General features: G+C 46.8%; 1 protein-coding gene across 11 annotated transcripts in view; it reads right to left on the bottom strand.

Annotated features, from left to right (window-relative positions):
* GPATCH2L (G-patch domain containing 2 like) overlaps positions 1 to 872 on the bottom strand; it is a 34758-nt gene extending 33886 nt beyond the window's left edge. For 6 of the 11 annotated variants that reach the window (XM_041471849.1, XM_041471841.1, XM_041471847.1 and 3 more), the window contains exons 1-2: positions 625 to 814; positions 20 to 165 (exon numbers count right to left, since the gene is read on the bottom strand). The gene's annotated coding sequence lies outside the window, so the exon portion shown is untranslated. Of the gene's footprint in view, positions 1 to 19; positions 342 to 624 lie in introns of all 11 variants that reach the window. The other 5 variants (XM_041471845.1, XM_041471844.1, XM_041471846.1 and 2 more) reach the window with 5 other exon arrangements.
* Between the last annotated feature and the right edge of the window lie 13526 nt (positions 873 to 14398).

Here is a 14398-nt window from a genome sequence, read left to right as displayed (position 1 = left end):
AAAGGAGTTAGACACTTACTTTGAAGTTACCTGGGAGGAGCCAATGCAGGACTACTGCTGCTTCCTAGGCTGACACTTCTTCTTTCTGCAAGGGTTAAATCCCTCTTCTAGCCATGGTGGCACATATCTCCCTCTACTGCAGCAGTTGGGTTGACTGCTCTGTGTCTGAAAAGGCCTTAAAGTTCATCTTTTGTGTTGAAGCAGCATGCTTAATTACACATCCCAACGGGTATGGAAGCCGGCAACTAGTTTTTGCTACCCGGCATCAGTAAAGCAACAGAGAAGGATCAGCCTGCTTGACAAACAGATTGAGTCTTCCAAAAAGTAGAGAAGCAGCAAAGCTGGGAGTAAAGCAGATGGTAAAACAGGTAGTTTGCAAGCCAGCATCACTTCAGCTGTAAAGCAAGGCGCGCGGGACCCTGGGCTCCTTAGAACAGGGTGTAGGAGACCAAGCCTCAACTCCTACTGCCGAAAAATACCACCCCTACACCTCAGGGCTGTCAGTGCGCCAATCCCAAAGTCCTGGCCAAATCCCTCATCTCACAATACCCCTCTCCCTACCCGTGCCTTGCAGGCGTCGGATTTCTCTCCCCACCCGCACCCGGGGCTCAGAAACACCCGCACCTGCAGCCCGGTGAACTACCCACTGCCGCAGGCCGCCTCCCTTAGTCCTCAGCGACCCGGCCGCACTGACTCCCTCCTCTAGCGAGACGCCGTTGCTTCTGCCCGACAACCCCCAGCTTCACCGGGAAACGCCGGGAAAACTGCCCTCACCGCCCCGGACGCGCAGCCTCCTGCCGGGCCTCCCCGCGACCCCGCTCACCGGCCAGCGCCCCGCTCGCCAGCCCCGCGTCAGCGCCGCTTCCGGCCTCCCCGGGCCACTTCCTCCGCCCTGACGGCCCGGCCGGGCCAGCGCCGGCCCGCCCCGCCGCCCGGCCCGCCCCCGAGCCGCCGCGGTGCTGCGCGCTCCTCTGCGTGTGTACGCCGCGGCTGGTGCTGCCCGTGGAGCCATTGCAGCGCCCTCGCCTGCCGCCGGGGCAGTCCTTGCCCATACGTAACCTTTAGCTGCTTGGTTGTCGTATTTCATTTTTAATGGACAACAAATAAACTTGGTACCCAAACTCCTCCATTTCGTTGCTGCCACGCTGGTTATGTGCATCCTAAATTAAACTTCACAGTGCTGCTCCCCTCTTCTTAAGACTTGCATCTCTTTTCCCATCATGGCAGCTTACACATCACCAGCGGGCATCAGAATAAAGCGAGGTGTGAACCTGCCACCATCTAGTTTTGCATGGCAGTCCGTTTATTTCTCAGCTTTCGTGATGCTTCTTCAGCGGGTTTTGAGTGGGTTTTTTTCGTCGTCGTTTTGCTTTGTTTTGTTTTCAGGGATTTTTTTTGCTGAGTTTTTTTGTTTGGGTGTTTTTTTGGGGGTTTGTTGTTATTGTTTGTTTATTTGTTTGGGGGTTTTGTTCGTTTGGTTTTTGTTTGGTTTTGGGTGGGGGTTGGGAGTGGGTTTTTTGTTTGGGTTTGGTTTGGTTTTCTCTTTGGTGGGGTTTTTTTTTCATAAGGGTGTTCGGAGTTTTCTTGACTAAAGTAGCTGCACTCACATTCAAGCTAATACCGGTTCGTTTTTCATGTAATATTTTACAGTGCAGCATATCGAAATTTTTTCCAGAGTCCATATCTATATTATGTTTGAGTTATTCTCTTCACTAATTTTGTAAATTAAATCAAAAGAAAGTAATCAGATTTATTTAGACGTGATTTATTCTCTAGAAATGTATACTACTGCCTATTGCTCACAGATCTCTTATCCTTTGTATTCTTACTTTTTTCCCCCATTTATGTTTATTCCATCACGTTGTCAGGAACAGAAGTTACTCTGAAAGGGTGATATTTGCCAAGACCACTGCTGCCTCCCTGCTCCCACCACAAAAGACTGGCGCTGTGTTTGCTCTTCCTCAGTCCTCTGGCACCCTCCCTAGTTTGTCAAGATAGATAGTTCAAAAATAACTGAATCCTTGAGTTTGCCATTGATTCCTACACCCCAATAGGACAAGCTTCATTTAGCTTTGCTGAACTTTCTTCATGCTGTTTATCTAACCAGTCCTTTATGCCAGTCTGAGCCGTCATGTTAACATTTTCATTTCCTTCTAGTTCTCTATTATTTCCTTGGAAAAGAAATATTAAAAGAAGAAAAGCAGTCATTAGGTAGATTTTTTTTAATCCCATTTCCAATAGCTGACTTGATTAAAGTTACTTTATGTGCACCAATTTGCCTGTACAATTCTGTCCTTTTGTTTTTTTAACCCTTTCTGGGGTGGTAAGTCACCCTACTTGCTAGCAGCATTTTGTTTTCCCTGCCAGTTTCCTATTTCCAATACAGGGGTTTTCTTTTTACTCTCAGATCTGAGAGAAAATCCCTCCTAAAATCTAATCCTGTTTCACCGCTGCAATCCTTTTTCATGCTTCAGGATATAAAACAGCTACAAAATGTCTGGGTTAGAGAGAAACTCCCCTGATGGGAAGGTTATTCTGTAAACATCACTTCAGAGCTTCTTACCCCTTCATTTCAAGCACTCGATACTGGCTGCTGTTCCAGGCAGGATAACAAACCAGACAAACAATTGTGTACAAGAAATCCTGTATTCAGATGTCCTGGGGAGATGACAGCAGATGCCCACTCTAATTTCTCTTGTTTTCCCCTCATTTCCCAACTAGTTCTCTGCTGTTTCTGTAGGTCAACAAAATGTTTTGCAACTGGTATAAATTTTACTTCACCCATCCATTATTTTTTTCCACATTCAACACTCAGACTCAAATTTCTGCAGATGTTGTCAGCATTTGGCGTGAGTAAAGACAACATACTGGCACAGAGGATCGGTTTTCTGTGAGAGAGATAGGGCAAAAGCAAGAGACAGGATGAAAGTGCTCTTGCAATTGCAAGGGTCCCAAGAACTAAAAGGGTACCACAAAGGAGCACTGATGTGTCTGGGGAAAAATTAGAAAATTTGGAATAGGAGTTCAAGAAATATAATGAGGCAGTTGGGATAATCTGGTTTTGAGCCGTTTATGGTATTTCTGTCCAGTTTTACAAGGCCCTGACCCCTGACATGGGTCAGCAAAAGTTAATTTTGAGTCCTTGTCTGCATTCAACTTCATCCCACATCCCTGGCAAATTGTTTACTCTCTGTGCACTTTGTAGGTTGCCTGAATGAGAACTGTCCCAACTTCTCAGCACTAGTTTTGCTCACTAAATGCTCCAGGGATACAAAATGTTCAGCACTCTTACCCCACATGGATTCTTATCCATCACTTGGCTTTGTAAGGATGGGGTTTTTTCCTGCCCAGAGGCTGCAGTCACCTGTGCTGAACTGCTGCTGGGCCTGGAGGCAGGAGAGGGTGTGTTAGTGGTGAGGGACATTTCTGAGGCAAGCAGGAGAGGGAGCTTGGCTGGCTGCTCTCTGCTTGTCGTGGCCGTGCCTTGGCCCAGCTCCCTCCTCGGTGGGCAGCGGGAGCCGTACAGCCCAGTAGGATGGGGAGAGCAGCAGGGTCATTGCTCTACCCCAGCAAATGCTCTGCCTAGTCCCATGATATTTCACAGCAAAACCTTCCAGGGGTTAAAAGGAAAAAGAGAGACAGAAAGGGGACAAGAGACAAAGGGAGGAATAAAGTCAAAAAATGTGCCGTGAAGCTTCTTGCAGCAAAATGCGGAGAAAGTCATTTCCAACTTCTTTCATCTCAGAGATGAAGCCACTAAATAAAAGGGCAGCGCAGAACACAAGGGCTTTTAATCTGTCTCATCTCCTTCATAATAACTGCAAATTTTCCCTGGGCTCCTGGGAGTGAGCCTCTTTCCTCTGTCTTTGCCTTATCTCCCCCCTCCATATTTCACAGCCGGCTCGGCTCCCCTCACTCGGCTGCCCCCGGCCTAGTCTCCGAGAGGCCTGTGGGAGCCGCCAGCTCCCAGGGCCTCATTGTTCCCGGCTTGGGAGGAAGCTCAGGGAGGGAATTGAAGGCAAGTCAAAGGGAAACGGCATCATCGCTGCTTCATTAATGGGAACCTTTCAGCAGAAAACATATCAGAGCGAGGTCTTTTCAGAGGCAGTAATTAGCAATTTGGAGCCTTCCCCCCTCAGGAGATGCAGCTGCGATCTAACAAGTGGGAGCAGTGCTCGCCTCCTTTTACGCTTCATATTTATTGTTTTTCATTTTCTCCATCTTCCTTCCATTGTCCAGCCTCCTCCTCATGGCCAGATAAGGGCCCTTTATTAATCACTCTCTTTTAATTCTTCATTAATGATAATAACTTTCTCTGGTGTGCGAAGAGGAGTTAATCTTTCCTGGGTATTGAGAAAGGACAGGGCTGAAAGGGAGGGAGGGAGCGAGGGAGGGAGAAGTGCACAGTGGACAAGGCTGTACTGCCACACTTCCTTCCTGCCCCACCACCTGAAAGGAGTTTCTGAAGACTTCGGCTGTCAAGTTGCAAGTTGCCCTCTGGAAAATCTTGGGCTGTCAGTTTGGTCCAGCTGTGTGGGTGTGCTGGGATGTACCCACTCTCAGAGATCGAGTCCTTACCAGAAATAGGTGTACATTGGCCAGAGGGAGAGACCTTCTCTGTGCATCAAACACTCACCAGCATCTTGGTGTGACTAACCAGCTGTGTCTACTTGTCTTGGAAGAACACTCCCTCAGATGCCTTCAAAGCCCATTTTCCCAAGTCCAAGTTGAAACAGCACCTGAAAGTGACAAAAATGGCATCTGGGAGGCTCTGCACATGTCAAGACTCTTCTAGGAGCTTCTCCCTGGGAGCTGGTACAGTCTGCCTTGGATTGCTCCCATCTGGAGGTGCCAGTCCACCAATGTTGACATTTGTGTGAGGCGATGCCAGGCAAGCTCAGCATGGGTAGCCCAGTGACAAAAACTGTGTGAAAATGGCAAGGTGGGGGAGGAGGCTGTCACGGAGCCTCTGGCTATGTGTGTAAGACAACAATCACTGAATACCAGCCCCAAGAGTATAGCTAGGAAGGACAATCCAAACACACTTACAGAGCTCAACTTCTTTTCCTGGTGTTTCGTACCACTGAGTTCATGCAAACTCCTGCTAGTAAAGGCTGTGCAAACTGATCTAGTGATAGCTTTAATGGTGGACCTCATGGTAGCTCTTTCTGAGTAACTGGGCAAGCCACTATCAATTAAGCATATTTTAGTACTACCAAATATGATGAAAAAGGGGAAGAATTCCACTGTCACCAGGACTGGTGGCTCCACCACATCACTGAGGATTATCAATTTGGCAACAGTGAGAAACACTGAGGGAAGGGAACAAATGACGTGCAGAGAACCCAGGAACTTCAATGCAGAAGCTCAAACAAATCAGTCAATTGCAGAGACAGCTCTGTGTCCTTCCCTTATGGAGTGGGTCATATCCTAGCTTCACATTCCCATATCATTCCATGGGTGTTGCCAAATAAGCTGGTAACAGTTCAAATTAGTGACTCCCATGGGCCTGGAAAAATGAGTCACCACATGCTCCTGTGACACAGATTACCCCAACACCACCAATATCACCATGTGCTGATCTGAGGGAGCTGTTTGGCAGCACTGGGAAGGGGTGGAGAAACCACGCTGCTGAGGGAGTCAGGGCAGAAGTGGAGAGAGACAGTAGGGGAAAAAAAAATTGGTGTTTTCTCTTTGGTGTCATTTGCAGGGCAAATATCCAGTCTGCATTCTTTTACAGACCGCAGCAGTAAATACTTTCTTCTCTACACTCAAAGCTCTTGCTTTTGGCCCATCATCAGGACTCTTGCCTGATGTTGGGCCAAAAGCCCAACAGAAGTTGTGGAACAGACAGGGTTGGTTTATTTCTGGTTACTGTTCTAGAAGCATCAGGTGCTGTTTCCCTAATATGCTCTGGTTCCCAAGTGTCTTTGAGGGTGCAGTGAAAGTCAGGCCTACATTTACGTAATCTGCTGCCAGCATCTTTGATATGTGGACTTAAAGGGTTCTTGATAGACCTGATGATTAGGGATGACCTGTATTTCAACATCCTTTGACAGGCCTGTGTTTAATTTCCAGTGTCCCTAATACACGCCACTGAGATGTCTGAAAGAACTTTCTAGCTATGAACATGAAGTAACATAGAAAGTGGGGCTGGCTTGTCTGCAAAACTTGTATTTTAATCTTGCAGTGAGTCAGTCTAGTTCCACTAAATGTGGTCTGGATTTTAGGTTTTATTGTTCTCCCACAGCTCCTCTACATGAAGCCAAAAGACTTCACTTGTGCCCAGCAAAAGAAAGAGGTTTTCACACTGTACAACAAATTGATTTTATGTTTTAAAACATGTGTCTTTTCTTTAGACTCACTGAATCAGATCTTCTCTGGTCTAACACTGTTCCCCTGTACTGGAAGGCCAGTAGGGTCTACCAAATCCTCCTCCACCCTTTCTGCCCCAGTAGATGCTCTGGGCCTTCTGGGACTGGTGCCTGCCTTTGCACATGTGGCAGTGGATCGATAAAGTCTGCCTGGTGGAGACAGAGTGAGCTGAAGTGAGGGGAGCCAGAGTGTTTGTGGGACCTGGTGTGTACGAACCCTCCTTCCAGTATTGTGTGCTGAGCACTGAATAGCGGCACAGATCCTACCTCAGTGAGGATTCATGAGGACTCCATCACTGCTAGCAGCTGGCTGAGCAATTACCATGAGCAGGATGCAGTGTTGGGACTTGTGACAAGGTGCCACGCCTGCTGATATGGCCAAATCAAACTCCTGATTGCTGTGAAGAGTACACTAAATATAGGTGTGAGGCAACATAAAACAAATGCAATTGTTACTGTGACAGGCGAGAGACAAGGTGTCACAGATGCAGAGTTCCTTCAGAAAGAAATTAATAAAATGAAATAAGCTTTACTTGGATTCCTCCATGGAAAGGACAGAAAGAAGGATGTTAATGCTGTAATTTGAAGCAAGAACTAAAGGAAAAGAGAAACAGAAGGCAAGCAAGGCAGGAACTAAAGAACTACTAAATAAATTGCGGGATTCCTCTTAATCTTGTAACAGAAAGCCTGGTCATGAAGCTACTCATCTCTTATCTAGCATGTTTTATTTCGTAATTTTGCTTTATTTGGCAGTTGATCAAGGACTTCTGTAGGACTGGAATGATCTGGGTTCTTACTGGAGTGCCTGTCTACCTGCCATTGCTGGTGTAAAAACAGTGGCCTCAGAGACACCCAGAGGGGCAGTCTACCAGCCAGCTGCAGGGACCTGACTAAATCCCCTGAAGATGCTTCAGTTATCAGAAAAGAAGTACATTTGCCATGGCAGCAGAGAGCGGGCAGTGGTACCAGTGATGCTGGTGAGGGCTGGAGCATTGTGGATGTTAATGTGGTTGGGCAGGAGCTGAGTGCTAGCTTGCCCTCAGCAAGAACAAGTGGTGTTTCAAAATCTGTAGGCCTCAAAGCAACCCAGCACAGCCAAGTGTGGGCATCACCCACAAGGACAGGTAAAGCCTTGGGGAGGCTGGAATTATGTCTTTTGCAGTCATAATGATTGCAAATTTTGCTTCCTGAAAGTCCTCTATGGCCTCTCTTGTTCATTCCTCTCCTGTTGTCCTTGTGTCTTGTGATTATCTGCCTGTTTGTTTCAGTGAGATTAATTGGTACAAAGAAGAACAGCAGGTCTTATATAGAGCTGGGGGGCATGTCACAAGGCTGTGTGAAGTGGGCAGGCAGGGGTTGCCAGCAGGTCTTATTGAGTGTGTTGTCATTCCTTATTTGAGGGGAAGGTGAAGGTGCCCTGTTCCATGGGTGCGTGAACTGGGCTGGGTGTTTCAGCCAGGAGCATACTTGTTGGCTGGCATCTGTAGGTTGGGCTGGGCCAGATGGCTTTTTTTAAACATGGAGCTATTTTACATATGGGATCTATCAATGTGTAGTTTTAGAAAGCAACCAAGAGGACAGCATTTTCTGAGTCACATTCAACAGCAACTACATCCCTGCCCCAGGTTGTACTTAACTTCTCCCTGCCCTCCAGACCAGCCTGCAGCTAGGGCTTGGTTTGCCTGCCTTACCTCCATGTACTTGTTCACTCTTCTACCACTGCACAGTGTATTTGTATTTATCACTCCTTGCCTCTTGTTGCTCAAAATCCAAGCAGAACAAGTCCCTGCCTCTGGAGAAGATCCTGCTCGCTGTCTTTCCTGGCTTTTGCCTGCTGGGTGTTGTGGCCTTCCACAGCCATTCCCAGCAGTGCACCCAGGCACCCCCTTCTCCTACCTCATACTGTGGCTGGGGAAGCTTGGGGTGCTGACATTGCCAAGCCTTTCAGAGGGTTGAGAGCAGTTCATGGTAAGGAAGAACGCAGCAGCATCGATCTGTGGGGAGGGGGAGGGGAGCAGTCCTGACAATCCCCTTCGAATTATAAACATATCCTCTTTAAATACATTTCTAAGGATAACATTTGTATTACTGCGTCCTGTGGCTGCTGATAGGGCCCTGCTTATCACCTCGGTCTCTCCTCCTTTCTCTGGGCTCTGCTGGGAAAGGTCCCTATCTGGAGCCGAGCTGGCAATCCTCCGCCAAGCAATTGTTTCAGTCCAGGGGAAAAATTAATTTCTGCCTATCATTAATTGAGAGAATTGTGTGGAGAACTGGAAGGGGGGTTGATGGGGGAGTGGGGGATGGAGTGGAGAAGAGAGAGATCGTGTTATTAACAGTGTCCCTTTCATAACCAAATACCCTGATTTCCATCAGTGAGATGAGAGGCTCATTACAGCAAGAAGGTGATTAGAGAACTTGGAGGAGCTATCAGGCTAAGCAGGAGAGTGGCAGGGAATTCGGGAGGGACTCCCAGCAGAAGGGCAGCTGCACCAACCAACCATCCCCTCTCACCCTCACTGCCATCTCCTCCACCTCTCTTCTCCATGTCAGCACCAGTGACCCCTTACTCACATCTGAGGAAAAAGCAATGAAGAGGATCCACAGATCAGCAGTTTTAGTGGCTGAAGAGATGCTTTATATGGTGGCAGAGCCTGCACACTAAACAAAAGCCAATTGGAGCTGTTCAGCTCCTAAAGGGCCACCTCACAGCTCATCTTAAATGCCCTTCCCTGATGGTCAAAGAAGAAGATGCAAAAGTGTTGGCCTCCATCCCAGCTACATGAGAAGGTCATGCATGGCTATTCAGAGTGTCCTGCATTAGCTGATCCCTCAACAGGTGGCTAAAAATTAGAACCTCTGACTGAATCACTCACAGAAATGATGTACAAGGGGAGGAAAACTATCCCATACTGTACTGTGATCCAGATTTTGCACCACTCTTTCTGTGTGTGCCTCCTGAGATATCTCCTCTATTCTAGAGGTATCACTGCAGTGATACAGCCCACCAGCCCCCAAGCCATCTTATGCACCATGTTTATGTCTTCATGAATTTCCTGTCCTTCAGCTCACAATCACTCCCCTGACAAATAGCTACAGAATCCCCTTGATTCCTGACATTGCTAGAAATAACTTTCTCCCTCTTTGTGAAGGTAAGCAGCCTTGAAAATTTATCCAACCCACATAAGCACTAGGGGATGAGACTAGGATAAAAAGTTGAACTCCCACCTTGAATGTGAACAATTCTATGCAAAAACCCCATCACTTAAATTTTCATTCCTTTTTCAATATAAAACTTTGGTATCCCAGACAAATTTTGAGTGGACAGGAAGATAATAGTATTTCTGCTAAATTAGAGTAATATAGCCTATTACTCCCACAATTAATATTAGTTAATGCTTTAGTTATTATGGTTTTTTGGATTGTTTGTCTATTGCCAATAATGTACTTGAGACTATCAAAAATTCGGTTTTGAGATGACAAAGGGTCTTTGGCAAGGTCCATATGGGAGAGAAAAGATGCAACAGAGAAGTCAGACTGTTGACTGAGCAGCTGCAGATTGAAAAACCTATGAGGTCTGAACTCTCCTCTTCTTTTGACAAATCCATTCCTCTAGATTCAAGACGAGGGGCAGATTGTCCCACTCTATAGGCTGCAGGAAAATCAATCCAGCATCAGACTTACAATAAATTGATGTAAAACCAGAAATACTTCTCACCTAGATCACACAGGAGACCATGAAGGCAAACAGAAGTGCTCACTATCACAGTGTATAAAGTTCTGCATACAGTAGCAGAAATAATCTCCCCAAACTCCCAAACCAGGCAGATCTCCTACCCCTTCTTAGCTTAATCCCTTCTATTACGTGACCACGTGTTGAGTTCTAGTAATCCCCAGCTCCTCAGGGCCATCCAGACAGAAGCAGAGAGAAGCAGACCCTCCACATGAGGCAAGGCCTCCCATTTAGCATCGGGTTTCATTGCTGACAAATAAAGGACATGTCCAGGAATATATGGTCTCTTGGAAAGCAAACTGGAGGGCACGGTGATCACCAAGATCCATTCAATCCAGGTTCTCTTCATGCACATATTCCCATGACAGAATTGTTGGCAATGAGCAAATCATTAGCAGACAGTTAAGAGTAAGTCCAGAACCAGAGTTAGAAACCTTTCAAACCAGAATGATTTATGAAAGTCTGTATATTGAGCTTTTTTTAAACAAAGTGTACATTTATTACTGTTTTCTTGTGCAAATCACCAGTAAAATGGAAATGGAGAAGACTGTTTGCCATAAATAGCTTGTGTGTTGAAATTCTGGGTTACTCATGTTGTCTCCTTCTAATGATGCTGGAGGCTTAGCCTAAAATTTCTAGTATTATCAGTCAACTAATTAATACAGAATTAATTAATACAGAATCTTCCTCTTTATTAAGAGGTAGCTTCATGCCAGCCCCTCAGCCAATCTGACTTCTGGCCAGAGGGATTCTGGAGACAATCTACAGCAGCACAATTGGCAGCCTGACCCAAGGGCTAAGCACTCAGTCCTGGCAGTTGAACCCAAATACCCTCTCACCAAGCCTTAAACAGCTGAGACTCCACTGAGACTGCTATAAATTGGTAGCCTCCAGCTTTGGATATCCAGTCTGAGCTATCATTCTACACTCACATTGCCCAGGTTCTCTTCAAGTAAATAAGTCTAGGCCTTGCACATCAAACAAAAAGTGATCAAGTATTTCAAAAACCCTCTGTTACTATCTGTTTTCTTCCTTAGACAGTATTCTGCCACCAGCTTTGCAAGGCTTCACCAATGAGGTCTGAGGAAGAGCTTGTATGGCTGCTTCTCATCTCTCCTTCTCTGTAGCCCATCAAATATAGAGAAAGGAAGAAATTGCATGGTTAGCCTCCAGCTAAATCTATCCCAACTGAAAGCTGTGCACTGTCAATTCAATGACTAGAGTAATTGAGTCAGCTTTAAAGAAGAGAGCATAACTGAATGCCACCAAAGTATTTGCATATATTTTAGCAAGCTCCCTGCCCCAGCTAGTCCTCTGAAACCCTTCCTGGTGCTCGCACTGCTTGGGGACTGCTGGGTGATGTAGAGGCCCCAACAATGGCTAGGTGAGCCCTTGGAGAGAAGGGAATGAGGACAGTGGTACTGAAAATGAGTTCATAAGGCAACTCCATGCTCTGATGATCTCTGCTATCAGGATTCCAGGAAATCTCAGAACAAAAGTGGGACAGACCCTACTCTGACATTGGGAACATGCCAATTCCAGCATATTTCTTCCAGTTTGGCCCAGAGAAAAAAAAGTGAGATTAGCCAAAGTTATGGAGTGAAAGAAAGTGTGACACCCATACAAAGAGGGACAGGTAAGCAAGTAGAGAATGTGAGAGAACTTCAGGAAGAAGAGTTTGAAAAACAGATATGTGACTACAAAGGGAGAAGAGTAAGGGTGAATTAGACAGAGAGAGATGGAGATGTGTTTGGAGGAAAGAGCATAACAGGAGAAAGGAGGGGGCAAAGTCTGAGGCACTCAGTGAGTTCAGAACAATTTCTATTCTCTACAGCACTTTCTGTTTAAAAAAATAAAAAAGGAATGATGGAGAAGGGGAGAGAGTCAGACAAGTTTAATGATGTGTGTTCAAAGCTCAGATTGGAAAAATGACAGAGAAAAGCAGCCTGTTTCGGCTCTAATAAATTGTTCTTTGCTGTAAGAGACGCCTGTCGCAGCATTAATACAGGGCCCTAATACACGGGTCAGGGTTAAGTAATTTTCTCCGGCAACTTAAGCGAATAATGAAGCTGGCAGCGGCTAGTGGCGCAGTGGGAGAGATGGCCCAGGCCGCCGGCACTTTGTCTTCATTTATTATGCCAGCTCTCATGATTTGGGTACTGGCTGCAGCAACGGGAAGCCTCCGCCGAGGAGATATCGCTTCATTTCGGCAAGGTAATGAAAGCTGGGATGGGGGGAGGATAAACCAATTTGCTGGCTGACATGGGAAGGAGTGATTTGCAGACCTGGGTAGGGGAGGGGGTGACCAAGCAAGAGGAAGCACAAGGCTAAACCAAGGGGGGTGCTCAAGGCCCTTCCTTAGATAATGGCACCATGTGTTTTTGGGGAGGGCAATGGAGCAGGACCAAGCAGGAGGGGATAGTGGAGCTGGAATGCAGCAAAAGTCAGGACCTGAGAGTGTGGGGAGTGGGGAAGAGCCACCAGGAGGAACAGTGGGTGCAAAAGAGACTGATGGAGGAGGAAGGAGCAGGCACAGGTCCAAGGGCTGATGGAAGTGGTTGGTGAAGTTAAAGAAGAAGTTCATGTAATGGTGGGATGATGGAAGACAAGCAGAAAGCAGACATACGAGGGGAGGCAGGAGCAAGAAGCAGGGTGAAAGGGAGAGGAAGGAATGTTGTCCTGTCACTGTGGGGAAGGGAAAACGCTCACAACTTTGTCTTTGAACTTGTCTAAGACATAGATACTCAGGAAATGCAGTAGTGGAGCTCACTGAAGTCTCTCTCCACTGAGCCCATCAGTCTTCTCATGAGGAAAACGCTCCACATGAAGTCTAAGGCAACCCTCTACCCACATCTATCCAAGAAGAGAGAAATTCACTCTCTTGCACTTCATCTCCACCACATAGGCATAGGAAATCCATCTCCAAGTGTACTTCCTCCAAGCAGATTAGCATCAATTTTGTGGCTTAATTCCCAAAACATGTCACTCTGACCAACTCAGCCATACTGTTTGCATGTTCACAGTTCCCTCTGATTAGCCCTGCAATAGCCCTCACTTCTCAAACTGAGAGGATATATGCCTAGCAGCTAGGATGGCATCTTAGTTCTTGCTTTAAAATACATGGATCATTCAGAGAACTTCCCTAAGTCCTTCAACATCCATGCTCCCCACTCCCAAAACATTGAAGGAAAAGGAGGCATCAGAGCTCTGGCAGAGTCAAATCTGGAACTCATACACTTTCCTTCCCTCCCCCTCTTCTCGATGTGGGTTAAGGATTTCCAATAAGGACCAAGTGTTGAAGGCTTAACACTGCAGTCTCTGGAGAAGCAGGCCAATTTCACACTAATCTTCCCCATGAAGGGAGAGAGCATCGGAAGCAAGAATTACATCAAAGAGAAGTTAATGCTGAGAAGCAGACGACAAAAAGGAGCTGCTTTCAGTTTCAAATGAATACACACAGCTGGATTAAGAGATCAGGCAGCTCAAAGCCTGTATCACAAGCTTTGGTACCCAGGATTTAGCCAGCAGGGAAGAGTTCTGATCTGGGCACTCTTTTGAAAGGAGAGAAGAATCTTTATGGAGCACAGCAGGTATTTGAGAAGAGCAGGGAAGAAGACAGGAAGGCCGAGATCTTGTTCTGGCCTCCACTGACCTCTTCTAATAGATATTATGTCAGACTCAGGTAATGAGGCTTGCACAGCCCACATAGCTCCTAGTTAGTGAACAGTTACCCCATCATCTCCCCCTGCCCTGCAAAGCCCTCCTTCCCTCCTTGGTCTGGGGCATTGCAGGTTTGCATGGGAAATAGCCTTCCAGGTGCTGAAATGTAGGCAATCCCTTCCTGCATAGCAAGAGGTGTGTTCAGCTTTAAATTCAACTTACAAAGGCAGCTGAGCTCCCTGTAATATAAAACACACCCTCCAGAGGACAGGAAGGCAGAGGGTGATTGCAGTAATGTGTCTGTTGTCCCATTTTAAGTGGTGCCAAAGTGAGTCCCGGCGCGCTCCCCCCGCGGGAGCCTGACAGGTGTAAATCCTGCGATGAATGAAGGCACCAAGCCCTATAAAGCTGGTGTCTCTCCACGCATCTCCGCTCTGATTGACTTGTCGGCTCTCTAAGGCTGACTCTATCAGCTCCTTGCTGCCTCCAATTCCAGGCGTGATTTAGTTTGGAGATGAGAGGTGACAGTTAACATTGGTACTCGTCAGTGTAGATCAGACACAGTCACGCTGTCTTCTCCTGGCTCACTTCCTCACCTCCTCCCCCATGCTTCCCACCCCTCTGGTGTCTCCCA

Source organism: Pyrgilauda ruficollis, unplaced genomic scaffold (assembly GCF_017590135.1).
Source record: "Pyrgilauda ruficollis isolate IOZ18807 unplaced genomic scaffold, ASM1759013v1 scaffold28, whole genome shotgun sequence".
Lineage (NCBI taxonomy): Eukaryota > Metazoa > Chordata > Aves > Passeriformes > Passeridae > Pyrgilauda > Pyrgilauda ruficollis.
The sequence above is the reverse complement of the archived record's forward strand: the minus strand, read 5'-3'. Positions and strand labels throughout refer to the sequence as shown.